The following is an 18,887-nucleotide window of genomic DNA, read 5'->3' on the forward strand; positions in this document are numbered from 1 at the left end:
TTTCAATGTGGAACGTTTTGATTACACGCTTCTCGCTGCTGTTGGTGTTCCTGGTGAGTCCTTCATCTGCAATTAATTATGTAACCCATGTTTCTCTGTATTTGCTGTCCTTGTCCTTTAGTTCTAGTTATTAATTGTATCAATTTAAACCTCTTGTTCTGTGTCTGCAATGCACAGAAGTTTCTGTCATGTAATGTTTGATCATTTGCTGATTCGCTGCTCCCAGTTCAATGAACAGTATGTTGTTTCCACAACTTGCTTCCGATGTTAGTGGTTTACAGAATTTGGCAGAAATTTGATTTTATTGACACAAGATATGTTAGTGAACGATTTACTTTATTGAACAGCTTGCAGTCAGCTTTCTGCACTGATGTCCAGTGTTGGATAATAAATATGTGTTCAGCCGTAACAAGAGTTTTAAGACCGCTGGTTATAATTAATGACACAGATGTGTGGAAACCAGCGTTGAGAGTTCGTTCACAAATACACTGAGATATGAGATATTATCCACTAATGATTCAGCTATAGACAGTTGTCATAATTTCCACCGCCTCCCGCTCTGCCTCACAGTCACTAATTCCAGATGATCAGTATAGGGTTAAAACTGCAATACGTCTTCCAGTAAAATGTTTATTCAGTTAAGTTTGAGTTGATTTATTTCCCTTGTTCAGCCACAGTTCAGGACATCTCGGCGTGAGCCGCATGGTAGCAACTATTTTGGCGGATTCAAAACGGAACACTGAATTGTGAAATATTTTGATATTTCCAGTCTCAAACTCTCTCTGTCAAGTGGAAGTCTGTAACTTTCTCACACAAGGTGAAAGGCAGCTGGTTGACACGGTTCCATCTGTAAACAGAGACGTTCGAAAATCTTCTGTGACATCTTACAACATGGGTCATCATCAGTCTATTGTAAACGACAGCCCCTTCTTTAAAGATTATTTGCAATATTCTTGGAAAGTCAGCTTAAGCCAGTTACAAAGTGTACTTTCAATACAATGGTTGTAAAGGTTCTGATTTCGACACATAATGCAATTCAAGTCATCTTCTTCAGCCTTTGACACAACCGCCGTAACCTCGCCAAAGATTCCAGTCCCCTCCCTGGACACAGATTCCATTCCTCTTCCTGGAAAAGAATCGATTCCTCTCCCTGGCCAAATACTCCATTCCCCTCACTGTCACAGACTCCATTCCTTTTCTTGGCCACAGACTCCATTCCTTTCCTTGGCGACAGACTCCATTCCCTTCCTTGGCCCCCAACTTCATTCTCCTCCATGGACACAGATTCCATTCCCCTCGCTGTCCACATACTACATTCCCATCCCTGCAACAATTAATCTATTCCCCTCAATGGACACAGGCTATTCAAAAACTCGCGGCTTCTTCTGCTGAATAATTGCTTCCTCTGACTTGGATATGGCGTTATATTAGAGTCTCATTCAGCGCTTTCCCCACCTGGCAAAAGTCCAATCCACTAATTCTTTCAGTTATGACCCAGAACCCACACATCACATCCACCACTTCACTCACTCCCTGTCACAATACCAAAACATCCCATCCACTGGTACATTCAGTTCCTGTCTCAACATCCACACGTCCCATACATTGGTTCATTCTGTACCTGTGCCAAACACCACATATCCCATCCGATGATTTCATCAGTCCTGACCCACACACCACCAGTCCCATTGGCTGGTTCATTTAATCGTGACACATTTCACACATAATTTTTTGAGAGAGCTGTTGTTGCTCTCAAGCTGAAATAAAATCCCCTGTTTTTCTCTTCCTTGCAGTGAACTTAGTGACAATAATGATCCTGTCTCGACGAAGGTGCGGTCTCTCCAAGTGTGTCACCCGTTACCTGGTGGCAATGGCAGCGGTGGATCTGCTGTCGTTCTCCTCGACCTGATATCCAGGAAGATTTCTATTCGTTATTCAACCGCGTTTGAGTTCATGTGGGACATTAAAGTGTGTAATATCCATGCCATCCTTCTTTACGCAGTCACAGACTGTTCCATCTGGTTCACAGCTGCTTTTACCTTTGATCGACGTATAGCCATTTCTTGTCAGAAGCTCAAACCCAAATATTGCACCGAGAAAACGGTGACTGTGGTTGTGGGAACAGTGAGTGCGCTGTTCTGTGTATAGAACACTTTCTGGTAGTTTATGTTTGGAGGTATGTATCAGATTTCCAATAATCCCTGATTGCGTTTTGTTGGATGGGATGTCTATGCGTCACGGACAGTAATTGAATTCCTTCATTATATTATTACACCGTTTTTCCATTTGTTCTTACGTCTGCTCAATGCTTTAACTGTCAAACACTTTTAGTATCGAGCAGAGCCCGCAGGAGACTCCAGGCCCACAGAAGTGGGGAGAATCCCAGTGAGCCAGAGATGGAGAAGCGAAGGAAATCCATAATTTTACTCTTTGTTTTACCGGGAATTTTATCCTCTTATGGGCAGTGTTTATGTTGTCTTCTGTGGTTAATCGATTGTATTCGTTAAAATTTATTCCTGTACATCTACCTGATTATATACAGGAAATGGGATTTATGCTTCAGCTCCTGAGTTGCTGCACCAACACATGTATTGATGCCTTACCCAGACGAAATTCTGAGAGGAGTTGAAGAATGTGGTGAAATAAATCTTTACTGTAATTGTTAAATGTGTTAAATAATGAGAATCACACAATGTGTTGGGCGGGCGTTCTGCCCAATCCGCTCATCTCTGTGATACACACACAGTGAGGCCTGTTTTCATCTTTCACCGCGCGGATTCAGTGACTAACAAAAATGATAGAGGTGGGGAAGTCCACGGGGATCAGTACAGCTGGGCCCCTGCAGATTCTAACCCCACTAAGACCTCTGGTGCGGCCTGGGACAGGTGTATAAAGCTCCCGACCGCCAGGCTCGGGTCTGATGTGGTTACACAGAGGCGCGGGGAAGGGCCGCTCAGTCCCAGCACTCACAGGGAAACTGCGGGGGAAATGGCCTGGGACCAAACAACAGCCAGGGAGGGAGGCTTTCAAAAGGTCAAATGTCAGTGCTTTCAGCCTTTTGCAGGCTCCTTGTGTTTTTCTCCCAGTGGGGTTTAACCTGAGCAGCCCCAGCGCCTGCTGATAGCGACGTATCCTTGTTTCAGATAATCTACCTTTGGGATTAAAGGGTCTCCTGCAGACGGAGTATGTCCCAGTGACATTCACCACTGGGAAGTTCGTTTGTAAATCTGCCTGAACAATGCGGTGATATGCAGGATGAAGTGATCCCCGCACATTGAACTCAGCTCCTCCTCACTCTCTGTAAATTCTCCTTGCTAAACATAGCCCATAGTATACAGTGTTCAAAGAAGGTCGTAACGAGTTTGTTGCTAGGTATTGCTGTACCTGTGAAGTAATACAGCGGTGAAACCCCCATGACACTGTGCCTGAGTATTGTGACATCACAGACCTGCCCTTCTGACCAAGCCCTGGTCTGTGGTTGACCCACAATCGCCTTTCAGACATCCCTTCTCCTTCACACATCAACTTACATCGAGTTGCTTAACGTCTGCAACATAGAAAGAGGACATTTGGTGGCCACAGCTGCACGTTGGTCTGAGCCTGTTTCTTGTGGTTTCCCTGGGGGCTCGTGGAGTCAGCAGCCCGACTGCCTGTAGACTGCAAATTTACAGAGCGACCTTCCACACCCCGTCCCCTTTCCGCCCAGCACACCATGCCAGAGTTTACTCTGTCACCACATCCTGATCTTAAACGGAGGGCACAAAGAGAGTGTTAAACTTGGGAATGGGGAGCGAGTGAGATTCAATGGTAAGTCCTGGGTGAGTCTGGCTGAGTATTAACTGCAAGAAGGGAAATTTAGTTTAACGTTTTGAATTGAACTTAGGACTTTAACAAATGTAGTTAGCAGAAACTGCCTGTTAGTGGTAGTTAACTATCAGTCAGCTGTAAGTGTTAGTCTTCAATATGTGCTAATTACTGCGAGCAATGGGCATGGAGCTGAGACACCTTGTGTGTGTCTCCAAAGGTATAAGAATAAACACTAACTGCTGATGCACAGTGTGTTCAGCACAGTGATATTAAACGGAATTTGGAGAGAATTAGAATGGGAACAGTGGTGGAAGGATGTGCTGCTTTCGTCTCCAAAATAGAGCAGATAGATGAATGTTTGGTGAGTATTGCCTTTTTCTCGAAGCTTGGTCTAAACTAAGACCTGGGAGCAATAACAACACTTTATTAAATTAATAATTTAACTATATAACCTAATTAATTAATATCATTATAAATAACCGTTGTAAAAAAAATAACTAATTGAATTAATTCAGTGTGTAAATAAGCAAATACATTTTTAAAAAATAACTAAAGATGGCAGGGTAGGCAATGAGTCGAGACTGTAATGTGTGTGAGTTTGTGCACAGCAAATCCGCCCCGCATTCCCACATCTGCAGGAAATGTCTCTGCTTTATTCTCTCTGGCTCAGAGTAATTGGGCTGGAGTGCGAGTTCGACACATTCTGAATCACACAGGATAAGTGATTTCTGGATAGTTTAATCCAGAAAACAGTCACATCCTACAAAAAACCCAGGTTCAGGAAAGTCCGTGGCTGGTTGGGTGCCGTGTAGCGAGAACTGAGGAGAGGCTGAGAATGAGACACTGCTCCTATCCAAATGGTATGATATACTCGTTACCTTTAACGATATAGATACAGATTGAGTGGAGGACAGCCACAATACATACCAAGGTACATGGCACAGAAGGTTGTCCACAGGCAGAGATAGGTAGAAATATTAAACAATTACTTTGCATCAGTATTGATCAGGGAGACAAAAAGGTGGACATGACATCGGATGATATTAGAAATGAAATAACTGCATTTAATAAGAACAAAAGGAAAATATTATTTAAACTAATCAAACCGAAAAAGGATAAAATGGTTGCTTCGGACGAATTACATCTTGGGAAGAGATAGCAGAGGCATTAATAAACATATTTAATATTTCGTTCGAATAAGGTGCAGTGCCGGAGGATTGGCAGATACCTCATGTAATACCTATTTTTAAGAAGGGAGATGGAACGTGTCTGAGGAACTATAGCCCAGTCAACTTAACGTCGTTGGTAGGAAAAATAATGGAATCCCTACTAAAGGAGAAAGTGGAATAACAACTAGAAATCAAAAATGAATAGTCAGCATGGATTATAAAAGGGAAAGTCTTGAATTGACCAAATTGTTTGAATTTTTCGAAGAAGTAGCAGATAGCGTAAACTAACGTAATGTAGTAGATGTAATTTATGTAGATTTTCCAAAGGCCTTCGATAAGATACCACATAATCGACTGAAAGGGCAGATCACAAATCGTAATTACAATTAATAATAATAATTGGGATGTTTTAAAATGGAGTTAACAGATTTTTTAAATGGATCCCACATCCTGTTTTTCAGACTGTGAGAAGCATGTGTGGGATGCCTTCCGCAGAGGAGCAGATGTTCCAATTCATAGACGAAATGCGTTGGGAGCTCGGCACAGACACAGATAACATAGAATTTGAATTCTATAACAAACTACAAGTTAAATAAGAAGAATCATAAGAACATGTATCCTGAATTACCAATTAAAGCATATAGAGGCCAGATTGGAGGAAGCAACCTACCAGATAATCATGTATTAATCAATCAGCACGTATTAATTGTAACTTGCGTAATTACGTAATGCTATAATCTGAAACTGTATACAATAAGATGTCTCTGGCAGTTTCTCTGAGCATTCCTTCAAGGATAGCTCTCCTGCTGGCTTGTATCTTTTATTCATTAAAACTGCATTTACTTTAAGGCTAACGGACTCCGAGTGGTGGTTTGAAGTTCACCCTAACAATTTGGCGCAGTCAGCAGGATCTACTGGACGGGCAGATTAGACTCAAAAAACCAAACCAACCGAAAAACGAGAGAGTAGAGAATTACCTTGAGGAATTCTCCTCGCAAAGTAACCAGATCCAACGAATCTGAAGCAGAGTCCATGCAGCCAGTAAATCCAGTTGAGGGCTGCGTCAGGACACTGTAAGTAAATACATGTGTCGGGAGAATAAGTATGTATAGGGGATATCGGTGTAAAAGCCTCGGTGTAAATAGTTCCGCTTAAGTAAAGATGGTAAAACGGGAACTGGGGAAAAAGCCCCAGTGTAAGAAATGGCAAAGGAATCTGCGAAGGCATTTGGAGGGGTGAGGTATAAACTACCAGAAGAGTTTCTGAGAGATAAATCTGAAAAGGTTAAGAAGATAGATAAGCCAGGATATGATGAAGTGAAAAAGAGCAGTTTAACAGCCGGAAAGATGAATAGAAAGACACCCGATGGTGAGATGGACAGAGAAAGTGACAAAAGACAAAAGGATGAAAGTATAAAAATAGATATAAATGACGGAAGGGAATGGACAGACGAATTTGCCCCACATTTGTATCCCCACACGAACAGGGTTATGATTAGGAGCAGAGGAAAATAAAGGATTCATTGGGGGCCATAAGGCAAGCTTAGTTGATATTTTTCGGAAGACCATAATAAAAACTGTTACTGACTACTTTTAATTAAAGTATGGATCCAAAATTAGAGCCAGCCAAACAATAAGTTTTGTTGAATGAAGAGATACTTTTGTGAATGTCTGTCTTTGAATGAAAGTGATTGTGTGATTTTTGACAGGAAATATTTGAGGTGGGAATTAATGAATTTTTCATGTGTCTGAAAGCCTGCTTCAGAAAGTGGTGGAGCTGTCTGTTGTTTTGGCTCCACGCACTTTTTCAGACAGAGTGAAAGTTTTTGTTAACCCATTGCAGTGTTGCCCTGTATGAGGGAAGTTTTAAGAAAGTATGAACCTAGAATTGAATTACATTTTAATTTAGAAACCCAGTTGTGGAGTTATTCGGAAGATCTGTTCTGGAGCTAGGAAATGCACAAAGGATAGGTTTGTTAAGCAAAAGTAAAAAATGCATGTTGCTTTAAAAATAAAATCACTGGGGAAGTACGCCCCATATTCCTTTGTGTAAAATCTTGATGCGAAAGCTTCCAGCTCAGTAAAAAGATTTTTAAATAAAAGATTGGCAATACAATATTTGAATTGGGACTTTGAGATATTTCAGGTGATTCTCCTTGATAAACGTTTTGTTTGTATTGGAAACTCTTGTGTTTGGAAGCCTTTTACTAAAAGTAAACATACTGAGTCAGAAGCTGAAGCTTAAAAAGAGGTAATTTCTGAGATACTGTGTCACAAAATTGAAGTTACAGCGCAAAAGATCAGAGTTTTTGATGTTCAGCTTCTAAAACAGAAGTTAGGCACATAATTATAAAGCAAGTAATTTGCATTCTGTGATCTGTGAATCACTATAAGCATAAATGAGAAGTCCGATTCAAAAACAGTTTTACCATATTTGACATTTCATAATCCAACAATAAATACAAATACAAGAAAAGGGGAGCAGAAATTAGGATGGAAGCAGTGAAGAGTTAATTTTGGTGTGAATATTTCAAGTACCACTGTTTAAGAAAATACACAACAAAATGAGTTACATTTAACATAAAAAGTTAAATCTGATCTGTTTTCAAAAAATAGAAATAAAACTATAATGTTTGGAAACAATGTAGAAATACCTTCAGGGATCAGGTCAAACTCCTGGGCAAGTGGGGAGCTATCTGCGAAAGTTAAAAGGAACTTTGAAAAAATTAAAATGTTAAAACGGCAGGCTTTAGCAGTTTTGAACAAAGGAAAATATAAGTTGAACTTGTGACTTCAGATACAGTGGTTGAAGAACCACAGAAAGTGAGAAGTAAAGGCTTTGATACTGGAACATTTGAGATAACGGAAAGCAGTTATCAAAGCCTCCGTGCTAGACTCTGTTCGAGTTATGGAAAAGACATTTGAGATAACGGAAATAGGTTTTAAAGTAAGTCCCAAAAAGGCACAAATTGGACAAGCTGTCGTACAGTACCTGGGACACTAAATATCCCAAGGAACTCGGTCCATGTCCAATGACAGGAAGCAGGACATTAGGATTATGCCCCGACCAAAACCAGCCTGAGGCATATGTAAGACACTGGGGTTCTTCAGCTATTGCAGGAATTTTGTGCCTAACCACAGCAATTGCAGAACCAGTACAGCGGCTAGTGAAAGGAAAATCCGGTTGAAATGGAAAAGGTAACTAAAACCTGGAATATCCAGGATGTGTTTTATCAACAGAATATAAACGTGATCATCACCGTGCTTTCGATTCTACAAGGACAAGCTGCAAGGCCGCCCCTAGGGGGCCCAGAAGCATTTTACCACACCGGAGGTTACAACAACAACGTAAAGCAGCCTCAAGGGGGCGGCATCTAAATGTCAGGAGCGTTTGTCTTGAAGATAAGTGTGTAACAAATGTTACCTGAATATTGTAAACCAGGGGAATTAACCTTGGGAAATTGCTTGGTAGTTAAAACTGGAACAGAAGTAATGTTGTTATTTCACAAAGTCCAGCATGAAATGTGACCTGTGAGCATAAATTGAACAGCCAGAAAAAATTAGCCACAAGACTAAAGCATTGTAAACACGATTGGTAGACACAATCCTGAGAATAGCTAGTGACACATCAGGAGCAAGGGAGTAACACAAGCAGCTGAGACACAAAGAAGGAAGACAGAGGAGATCTATAGCAAATGACGTATTAACTGTACAGGGACATCTCTAGTAGGTGCACCTGATATCCAGGCAGGTGTAGATAGTTTGAGGGGAACAACGTAGTTACTAATCAGGAAACAGACCTGGATTGGGATAGAATCTTCACAGTTATGATCCAAAACATCAAAAAAAAATGCGTCAGGGTGTATCCGTATTGGAAGACCATGCACGAACAATTAACGAGCAAAATAAGCAGGAATTGAGAGGACGATACCGAGGACAGGAAGAGAGACAAATGCCGTGCCTATAGGAGATGGATGATTGGTCAGGTGAGACACAATATGGAGCAGATACAAATCGGGCGAGTTACAGATTCAATAAATAGCACCCAGTTGAAAGAAATGGCAAAGCACACTGGGCCATTAGATGCATGCACCCTGAAACATAGAAACATAGAAACATAGAAAAAGGTTGCAGGAATAGACCATTCGCCCCTTCGAGCCTGCACCAACATTCAATAAGATCATGGCTGATCATGCACCTCAGTATCCCTTTCCTGCTTTTGCTCCACACCCCTTGATCCCATTACCTTAAGGGCCACATCCAACTCCCTCTTGAATATATCTGATGAACTGGCATCAACAACGTTCTGCAGAAGACAATTCCAGAGGTTAACAACTCTCTGAGTGAAGACGTTTCTCCTCATCTCGGTCCTAAATGGCTTATCCCTTGTCCTCAGACTGTGACCACTGGTTCTGGATTCCCCCAACATCGGGAACATTCTTCCTGCATCTAACCTGCCCAGCCCCGTCAGAATCGGATATGTTTCTGAGGTCCCCTCTCATTCTTCTAAACTCCAGTAAATACAGGCCCAGTCGATCCTATCTCTCCTCATATGTCAGTCCTACCATCCCGGAAATCAGTCTGGTGAACCTTTGCTGCACTCCCTCAATAGCATGAAAGTCCTTCCTCAGATTAGAACAAAACTGAACACAGTATTCCAGGTGAGGCCTCACCAAGGCCCAGTACAGCTGCTATATTCAAATCCCCAAGATATAGGGCCAACATGCTATTTGCCTTCTTTCTGTCTGCTGCACCTGCATGCCAACCATCGATGACTGATGTACCATGGCACCCAGATCTCGTTGCACCTCCCTTTTCCTCATCTGCCGCCATTCAAATAATATTCTGCCTTCGTGTTTCTGCCACCAAAGTGCATAACCTCACATTTATCCACATTACACTACATCTGCCATGCAATTACCCACTCACCTAACCTGTCCAAATCACCCTGCAGCCTCTTAGCATCCTCCTCACATTTCACACCGCCATCCAGCATAATGTCATCTGCAAACTTGGAGATATTATACAAAATTCATTCATCGAAATCTTTGATGTATATTGTAAATTGCTGGCGTCCCAGCACTGAGCCCTGCGGCACCCAACGAGTCACTGCCTGCCATTATGAAAATAAACCGTTTATCCTGACTCTCTGCTTCCTGCCTGCCAACCAGTTCTCTATCCACGTCAATACATTACCCCCAATACCATGTCCTTTAATTTTGCACACCAACCTCTTGTGTGGGACCTTGTCAAAAGTATTTTGAAAGTCTCACTAAACCATATCCACTGGTTCTCCCTTGTACACTCTATTAGTTACATCCTCACAAAATTCTAGAAGATTTGTCAAGCATGATTATCGTTTCATAAATCCATGCTGACTTGGACCAATCCTGTTACTGCTTTCCAAATGGGCTGCTATTTCATCTTTAAAAATTGATTACAACATTTTCCCCACCACTGATGTCAGGCTAACTGGTCTATAATTACCCGTTTTCTCTCTCCCTCCTTTTTCAAAATGTGGTGTTACATTAGCTACCCTCCAGTCCATACAAACTGATCGAGAATCGATGGACTGTTGGAAAATGATCACCAATGCATCCACTATTTCTAGGGCCACTTCCTTAAGTACTCTGGGATGCAGACTACCAGGCACCGGGAATGTTTCGGCCTTTAGTCCCATCAATTTTCCTAACACAATTTCCCACAAATAAGGATTTTCTTCTGTTCCTCCTTCTCACTAGCCCTTCGGTCACGTACTATTTCCAGAAGATTATGCGGGTCTTCCTTCGTGAAGGCAGAACCAAAGTATTTGTTCAACTGATTTACCATTTCTTTGTTCCCTATTATAAATTCACCTGAATCTGACTGCAAGGGACCTACGTTTGCCTTCACTACTCTTTTTGTCTTCACATATTTATAGAAGTGTTTATGTTCCCAGCAAGCTTCCTCTCATGCTCTATTTTCCCTCTCCTAATTAAACCCTTTGTCCTCCTCTGCTGAATTCTAAATTTCTCCCCGTCCTCGGGTTGATGCTTTTTCTGACCAATTTATATGCCTCTTCGTTGGTTTTAACGCTATCCTTAATTTCCCTTGTTAGCCACGGTTGAGCCACCTTCCCCGTTTTATTTTTACTCCAGACAGGGATGAACAATTGTTGACGTTCATCCATGTGATCTTTATATGTTTTCCATTGCCTATCTGCCGTAAACCCTTTATGTATCATTTCCCAGTCTATTCTAGCCAATTTATGTCTCATACCATCGAAGTTACCTTTCCTTAAGTTCAGGACCCCAGTCTCAGAATTAACCGTTTCACTCTCCAGCTTAACAAAGAATTCTACCTTATTGTGGTTACTCTTCCCCAAGTGGCCTCGCACAACAAGATTGCTAATTAGTCCTTTCTCATTACACATCAAGCAGTCTAGGATGGCCAGCCCTCTAGATGGTCCCTCGACATATTGGTCGAGAAAACCATCCCTATACACTCCAGCAAATCCTCCTCCACCGTATTGCTACCAGTTTGGTTAACCCAATCTAAATGTAGATTAAAGTCGCTCATGATAACTGAAGTACCTTTATTGCACACATCCCTACTTTCTTGTTGGATGCTGTCAGCAAACTCACTACGACTGTTTGGTGGTACACAACTCCCACTAGCGTTTATTTCCCTTTGATATACCACAGATCCACCCATGTAGAATCCACGTGAATGTCCTTCCTGACTATTGCGTTAATTTCCTCTTCAACCAGCAATGCCACCCCATCTCCTTTTCCTTTGTGTCTATCCTTCCTGACTGGTGAATACCCCTGGATGTTGCGTTCCCAGCCTTCGTCACACTGGAGCCATTTCTCCGTGATGCCAATTACATCATATTCATTAATTGCTGCCTGTGCAGTTAATTTGTCCACCTTATTACGATTTCTCCTCGCATTGAGGCATAGTGCCTTCAGGCTTGTTATCTTAACACACCTTGTCCCTTTAGAATTTTGCTGCAATGTGGCCCTTTTTGATTTTTGCCTTGGGTTTCTCTGCCCTCCACCCTTACTTTTCTGCCCCGAAAGGTTTCCATCCCGCTGCCATATCAGTTTAACCCCTCCCCAACAACATGAGCAAACTCTCCCTCGTGGACATTGCTTCTGCTGAGGTGCAGACCGTCCGGTTTGCACAGGTCCCAGCTCCCCCAGAACGGTTCCAATGTCCCAAGAAATTGAATCCCTCCCTTCTGCAACACACATTCATCTGAACTATCCTGCGATTCCTTCTCTGAAAAGTGGTAGCTCTTCCTGAGATTGCTACCTTTGAGGTCCGATTTGTTAATTTAGCTCCCAGCTCGCGAAATTCAGGTTCGAATTCCTCACAGACACAGGGAGTCAGACTCAAGCACATTAAGACCACTCCAAAGACAGAAAGTGAGAGACACAGATACATTGCACAATCCCATTTCTTTGAATGTTACAAAGTTATCGACAAATTCAGATTCAACAGAATAGATTCGGGTATAACTGAGCAGGATGAGAGGAAATCGATTTGAATTTAAAGATTTACCAGGAGTGGGGTTCGAACCCACGCAGGTATAAACGCATTGGATTTGCCATCCAACGCCTTAACAACTCGGCCATCCTGGTGTTGTCAATATTCGGATTTTGTCTCTGTGAGAATCTGGGCTGCAGATCCACTCTCACAGACACAGGATTTCAATGAGCATTTTCGAATATTTATAGTAATATTGACACAGGGGCAACTCTCCTGTTCTTTTTCGAGTAAGGCTCTAGGAACTTTCACATCCACCCGAGGGTGCAGACGGAGCTTCAATTTAACATTTTATCCGAAAGTCAAAAGCTTCAATAATGCAAAATTCCGCAAGTACTGCCTTTGAGTGTCAGCCAAGATTATATGCTCAAGTCTCAGGAGTGGGACTTACACACACAAACTCCTTATTCAGTCGAAAATGCTGCCACTGAACCAAAGCCGATACCAAAGTTCACATTCGTATTATTTTCCCCAAGTCTTTTTATAAAGTTTCAGGACATACCGAAGTAATATTCAACATTTTAAAAAAGCTTCATCCTCGTCGGGGAATTGAACGCTGACGTCGCGCGTGAAAGAATGAGGAACTGAAAGATATCCTTATTAACTAAGACACGAATGAGGAGCTGACGGGTGTGGATTCTGTCAGTGCAGGAATCGAGCTGAGAACAGAAATGGACACCATGAGAAGTCGACAGGCACATTGAGAGACAGAGACAAACCGACAAACAGGGAGAGACAGACAGCGAGATAGAGACAACGTGGGACAGAAAGTTTGAGACTGAGAAGGAGAGGCAGACTGAGTGAGAAAAAGTCTCAACACACACATATACAGAAATGTGTGTGTGTGTGTGTGTGTGTGTGTGATCAATAAAGAGAGAGAGGGAAACAGTGAAAGAAAGACAGTGATAAAGATAGTAACAAGGAGAGAGACAGATGAAGAGTGAGCGACAGATAGAGAGATATACAGAGATATAAACTGAAAATGATGGAAATACTGAGCAGGTTAGAGACAGGAACTAACAGAGACAGGCAAAGAGAGAGACAGGTAGAGACATAGACAGACAGAGATGATGGGAATGAGAGAGACAGTCAGACAGAGAGACTGAGAGAATCCCATTGGAATATAACTGGACATCGTGAGAAAGAATCAGACACGTTGAGAGACAGACAAACAGGGAAACAGGGAGAGAAAGACAGCAAGATAGAGGCAAAAAGAGACAGAAAGTTTGAGACTGAGCGGGAGGGTCAGACTGAATGAGAAAAAGACTTAAACACATACATGCACAGAGATGTGTTTGTGTGCTCTATAAAGAGAAGGAGGCAAATATGATGCAATGACAGAGACAAAGACAGGGACAAAGAGATCGACAAAGAGGGAGACAGATAGAGAGAAAGACAGATGGAGACAATAATTCGGTTCTCTCTTTGCAAAGGAAGATACAAAAAACCTTCCGAATGTACGAGGGGACTGTGGGTCTCGTGAGAATGAGGAACTGAAAGATATCCTTATTGGCGGGAAATTATGTTGGGGAAATTGATGGGATTAAAGGCCGATAAATCCCCGGGTCCTGATAGTCTTCATCCCAGAGTACTTAAGGAAGTGGCCCTAGAAATAGTGGATGCATTGGTGATCATTTTCCAACAATCTATCGACTCTGGATCAGTTCTTATGGACTAGAGGGTAGCTAATGTGACGGTACTTTTTAAAAAAGGAGGGAGAGAGAAAGCGGGTAATTATAGACCGGTTACCCTGTCATCAATAGTGGGGAAAACGTTGGAATCAATCATTAAGGATGAAATAGCAGCCGATTTGGAAAGCAGTGACAGGATCGGACCGAGTCAGCATGGATTTATGAAAGTGAAATCACGCTTGACGAATCTTCTGGAATGTTTTGAGGATGTAACGAGTAGAGTGGACAAGGGAGAACCAGTGGATGTGGTGTATTTGGACTTTCAATAGGCTTTTGACAAGGTCCCGCACAAGAGATTGGAGCACAAAATCAAAGCGCATGGTATTGGGATTAATGTACTGACATGGATAGAGAACTGGTTGGCAGACAGGAAGCAGAGAATCGGGATAAACGGGTCCTTTTCAGACTGGCAGCAGTGACTAGTGGGGTGCTGCAGGGCTCAGTGCTGGGACTCCAGCTCTTTACAATATACATGAACGATTTGGTTGAAGGAATAAAGTGTAATATCTCCAAGTTTGCGGATGACACTAAACTGGGTGGCGGTACGAGCTGTGAGGAGGACGCTAAGAGGCTGCAGGTTGAATTGGACAGATTAGGTGAGTGGGCAAATACATGGCAGATGCAGTATAATGTGGATAAATGTGAGGTTATCCATTTTGGGGGCAAAAACACGAAGGCAGAATATTATCTGAATGGCGGCAGACTAGAAAAAGGGGTGGTGCAATGAGACCTTGGTGTTATGGTTCATCAGTCACTGAAAGTGGGCATGCAGGTACAGCAGGCGGTAAAAAAGGCAAATGGTATGTTGGCCTTCGTAGCTAGGGAATTTGAATATAGGAGCCAGGAGATCTTACTGCAGTTGTACAAGGCCTTAGTGAGGACACACCTGGAATATTGTGTTCAGTTTTGGTCTCCTAGTTTGAGGAAGGACATTATTGCTGTTGAGGGAGTGCAGCGAAGGTTCACAAGACTGATTCCAGGGATGGCAGGACTGTCATATGAGGAGAGATTGGATCAACTAGGCCTTTATTCACTGGCGTTTAGAATGATGAGAGGGGATCTCATAGAATCATGTAAGATTCTGACGGGACTGCACAGGTTAGATTCGGGAAGAATGTTCTCGATGTTGGGGAAGCCAGAACCAGGGAACATAGTCTTAGGATAAGGGGTAAGCCATTTAGCAGTGAGATGAGGAGCAACTTCTTCACTCAGAGAGTTGTTGACCTGTCGAATTCCCTGCCACAGAGAGTTGTTGAAGCCAGTTCATTGGATATATTCAAGACGGAGTTAGATATGGTCCTTACGGTTAAGTGGATGAAGGGGTATGCAGAGAAAAACAGGAAAGGATAACTGAAGGAATGATCAGCCATGATTATATTGAATGGCGGTGCAGGCTCGAAGGGCCTAATGGCCTACTCCTGCAGCTATTTTCTATGTTCCTATGTTTCAAAAACAGAAAATAATGGAAATACTCATCAGATTAGAGACAGGGACAAAGTGAGACAGGCAAAGACACGGACAGGGATGATGGGAAAGAGAGAGACAGTCAGACAGAGATTCTGAGAGAATCCCTTTGGAACAGAACTGGACACCGTGAGAAAGAGACAGATTGAGAGATCGAGACAAACAGAGAACCAGGCACAGACAGAGTGAGTCAGAGAGAGGCAGACTGAGGGAGACAAAGGCTCAAGTACACAAACACATACACAGCTCTCTAAAGAGAGAAAGGCAGAGACTGAGATACACAGATACATTTCACCATTTCATTTCATGATCGGCTCAGAGTGTCACAGAGTTACAGAAAATTGCATATTCAACAGATGAAAATCCGGTATCACTGGGCAGGAGATTTTAGGATTGGGGTTCGAATCCACGCGGGAAAAAGTCATTGAATTTTAAGGCCAATGCCTTAACCACTCGCCAATGCCTAAACCACTCGCCCATCCTTGTCTTTGCAGCGTTTGGATTCTGTCTCTGTGAGAATCTGGGCTTCAGCTCCACCCCCACAGCAACACACACACATACACATCGGGTTTCAGTGAGCATTTTCGAACATTTTTCGTAATATTGACACGGGCGCAACTCTCCTATTCTTTTTCGAGTAATGCTCTGGGAACTTTCACATCCACCCGAGGTTGCAGACGGAGCTTCCATTTAACATTTCAGCCGATGGTCAACAGCTTCAACAATGCAAAATTCCCCAAGTACTGCACTTGAGTGTCAGCAAAGATTATCTGCTCAAGCCTCAGGAGTGGGAATTACACACACAACCTCCCGATTCAGTCGAGAATGGAGCCAATGAACCAAGGCCGATACCAAAGTTCACAACCGTATTATTTTCCCCAAGTCTTTTTAAAAAGTTCCAGGACATACCAAATTCATGGAGATGATTTCCACAGACCGTTGCACATACACAGAGACATATATACAGATAGACAGACACAGACACACACACGTAAATACATAACCAAAAATATACATGCACCAACGGACTTGCACAGATGCCTTAGACATCTCGAGGGATAGACAGGCTGAATCACTGTCGCTACTTTGCGTTTTTCTATCCGTATGTATCGTGAATATTGCAGATTAACAAAAATGAGAAATAGATGTCAGTGTCGAAATGTGTGGGACGTTATTCCGCCTATCTCAGGATCAGTTTTGCAAAAACCTGGTTAAATTGTAAAATGGAATGAAAAATGCTGTGAATCGTAGTCGGCAGGATTCGAACCCGCGTGCAGAAAACCCAAGGGATTTCCAAACCATCGTTTTAACCACTCGGCAACAAGTACTGCGTCTCTGGCACTTTAAATGCTACTCAGAAAAAACTCAGTCATCCATCTCTGTGCAGCAGACGGCCACAGAATCCTGAAAAAGTCTCCGTTTGCAAAAAATCTGAAAGAGGCATTCTCCTCTTGCTGTATTTTTACTGTTCTGTATTGCTCTGGAACTTTTTAATATGAATCTATACCAAGAAACAGAAGTAAATTTCGACATTTTGAAAAAGTTACTTTTCCATCGGGAAATTGAACGCGGTTCTCCCTCGTAACAAACAGGCATAATCACCACTATACGGACGAGGGAACGGGTTGTGTCAGAACAGTAATCGAGCTATGAACAGAAGTCGACAGACACATTGATCGACAGACACAAACCGACAAACAGGGAGAGACAGACAGCGATAGAGGGACAACGAGAGACAGAAAGGGTGAGACTGAAAAGTCAGGCAGACTCAGTGAGAAAAAGACTCAAAACCTACATTTCCAGAGATGTGTGTGTGTGATCTATAAAGAGAGAGAGGGAAATAGTGAGAGAAAGACTGTGATAAAGACAGTGACAAGGAGAGAGACAGATAGAGAGAGAGCGACAGATAGAGAGAGAGACAAAGATATAAACAGAAAATGATGGTAATACTCAGTGGGTTAGAGACAGAAACTACCAGCGACAGGCAAAGAGAGACAGATAGGCAGAGACATAGACAGACAGAGATGATGGGAAAGACTGAGACAGTCAGACAGAGAGACTGAGAGAATCCCATTAGAACAGAACTGGACACGGTGTGAAAGAGACAGATACATTGAGAACCAGAGACAAACAGGGAAACAGGGAGAGCCAGACAGCGAGATAGAGACAAAGAGAGACAGAAAGTTTGAGACTGAAAGGGAGGATCAGACTGAATGAGAAAAAGATTCAAATACATGTATTTGCGTGCTCTATAAAGAGAGGGAGGCAAATAGTGATGGAATGACAGAGAAAAGGATAGGGACAAAGAGAGTGACAAAGAGCGCGACAGATAGAGAGAAAGACAGATAGCGAGAGAGACATAGAGACAAAAACAGGACATAATGGAAATACTTATCAGGTTAGAGACAGGGACTAACAGAGACAGGCAAAGACATGGACAGACAGAGATAATGGGACAGAGATAGGCAGTCAGACAGAGAGTCTGAGAGAATCCCATTGCAGCAGAACGAGACACCGTGAGAAAGAGACAGATTGAGAGACAGCGACAAACAGAGAAACAGGGACAGAGAGAATCAGACTGAGAGAGACAAAGACTCAAACACATTCACAGCTCTCTAAAGAGAGAGAGCGGCAGAGACTGAGCAACACAGATACAATTCACAATTTCATTTCATTGTCGACTCAGAATGTCACATAGTTGCAAAAAATTGGAGATTCAGCAGATGACAATCGGGTATCACTTGGCAGGATGGGAAAAATCTCTGTTTAATTAAGGAATTACCAGTAGTGGGGCTTGAACCCACGCGGGTATATAACACATTAGATTTTAAATCCAACGCGTTTACCACTCGGCCATCCTGGTCCTGATCCTGTCAGTGGTTGGACTCTGCCTCTGTGAGAATCTGGGCTTCAGCTCCACCCCCACAGCGACACACAGACACATAGGATTTCAGGGAGCATTTACGAACATTTTTCGTAATATTGACACGGGCGCAACTCTCCTATTCCTTTTCGACTAAGGCTCTGGGAACTTTCACATCCACCCGTGGGTGCAGATGGAGCTTTAGTTTTATATGGTCAACAGCTTCAACAATGCAAAATTCCCCAAATACTGCATTTGAGTGTCATCCAAGATGATGTGTTCAAGTCTCAGGAGTGAGACTTACACACACAACATCCTGATTCAGTCGAGAATGGAGCCACTGAATCAAAACCGATTCCAAAGA

The 18,887-nt window shown here is 42.6% G+C and overlaps 1 non-coding gene across 1 annotated transcript; it reads right to left on the minus strand.

Annotated features, from left to right (window-relative positions):
• Positions 1-12,517: 12,517 nt before the first annotated feature.
• Positions 12,518-12,600, minus strand: trnac-gca (transfer RNA cysteine (anticodon GCA)). The gene has a single exon. It is a non-coding gene; the product is annotated as a tRNA-Cys (tRNA).
• Between the last annotated feature and the right edge of the window lie 6,287 nt (positions 12,601-18,887).

This window comes from Pristiophorus japonicus, chromosome 23, assembly GCF_044704955.1.
Source record: "Pristiophorus japonicus isolate sPriJap1 chromosome 23, sPriJap1.hap1, whole genome shotgun sequence".
Taxonomy (NCBI): Eukaryota; Metazoa; Chordata; class Chondrichthyes; family Pristiophoridae; genus Pristiophorus; species Pristiophorus japonicus.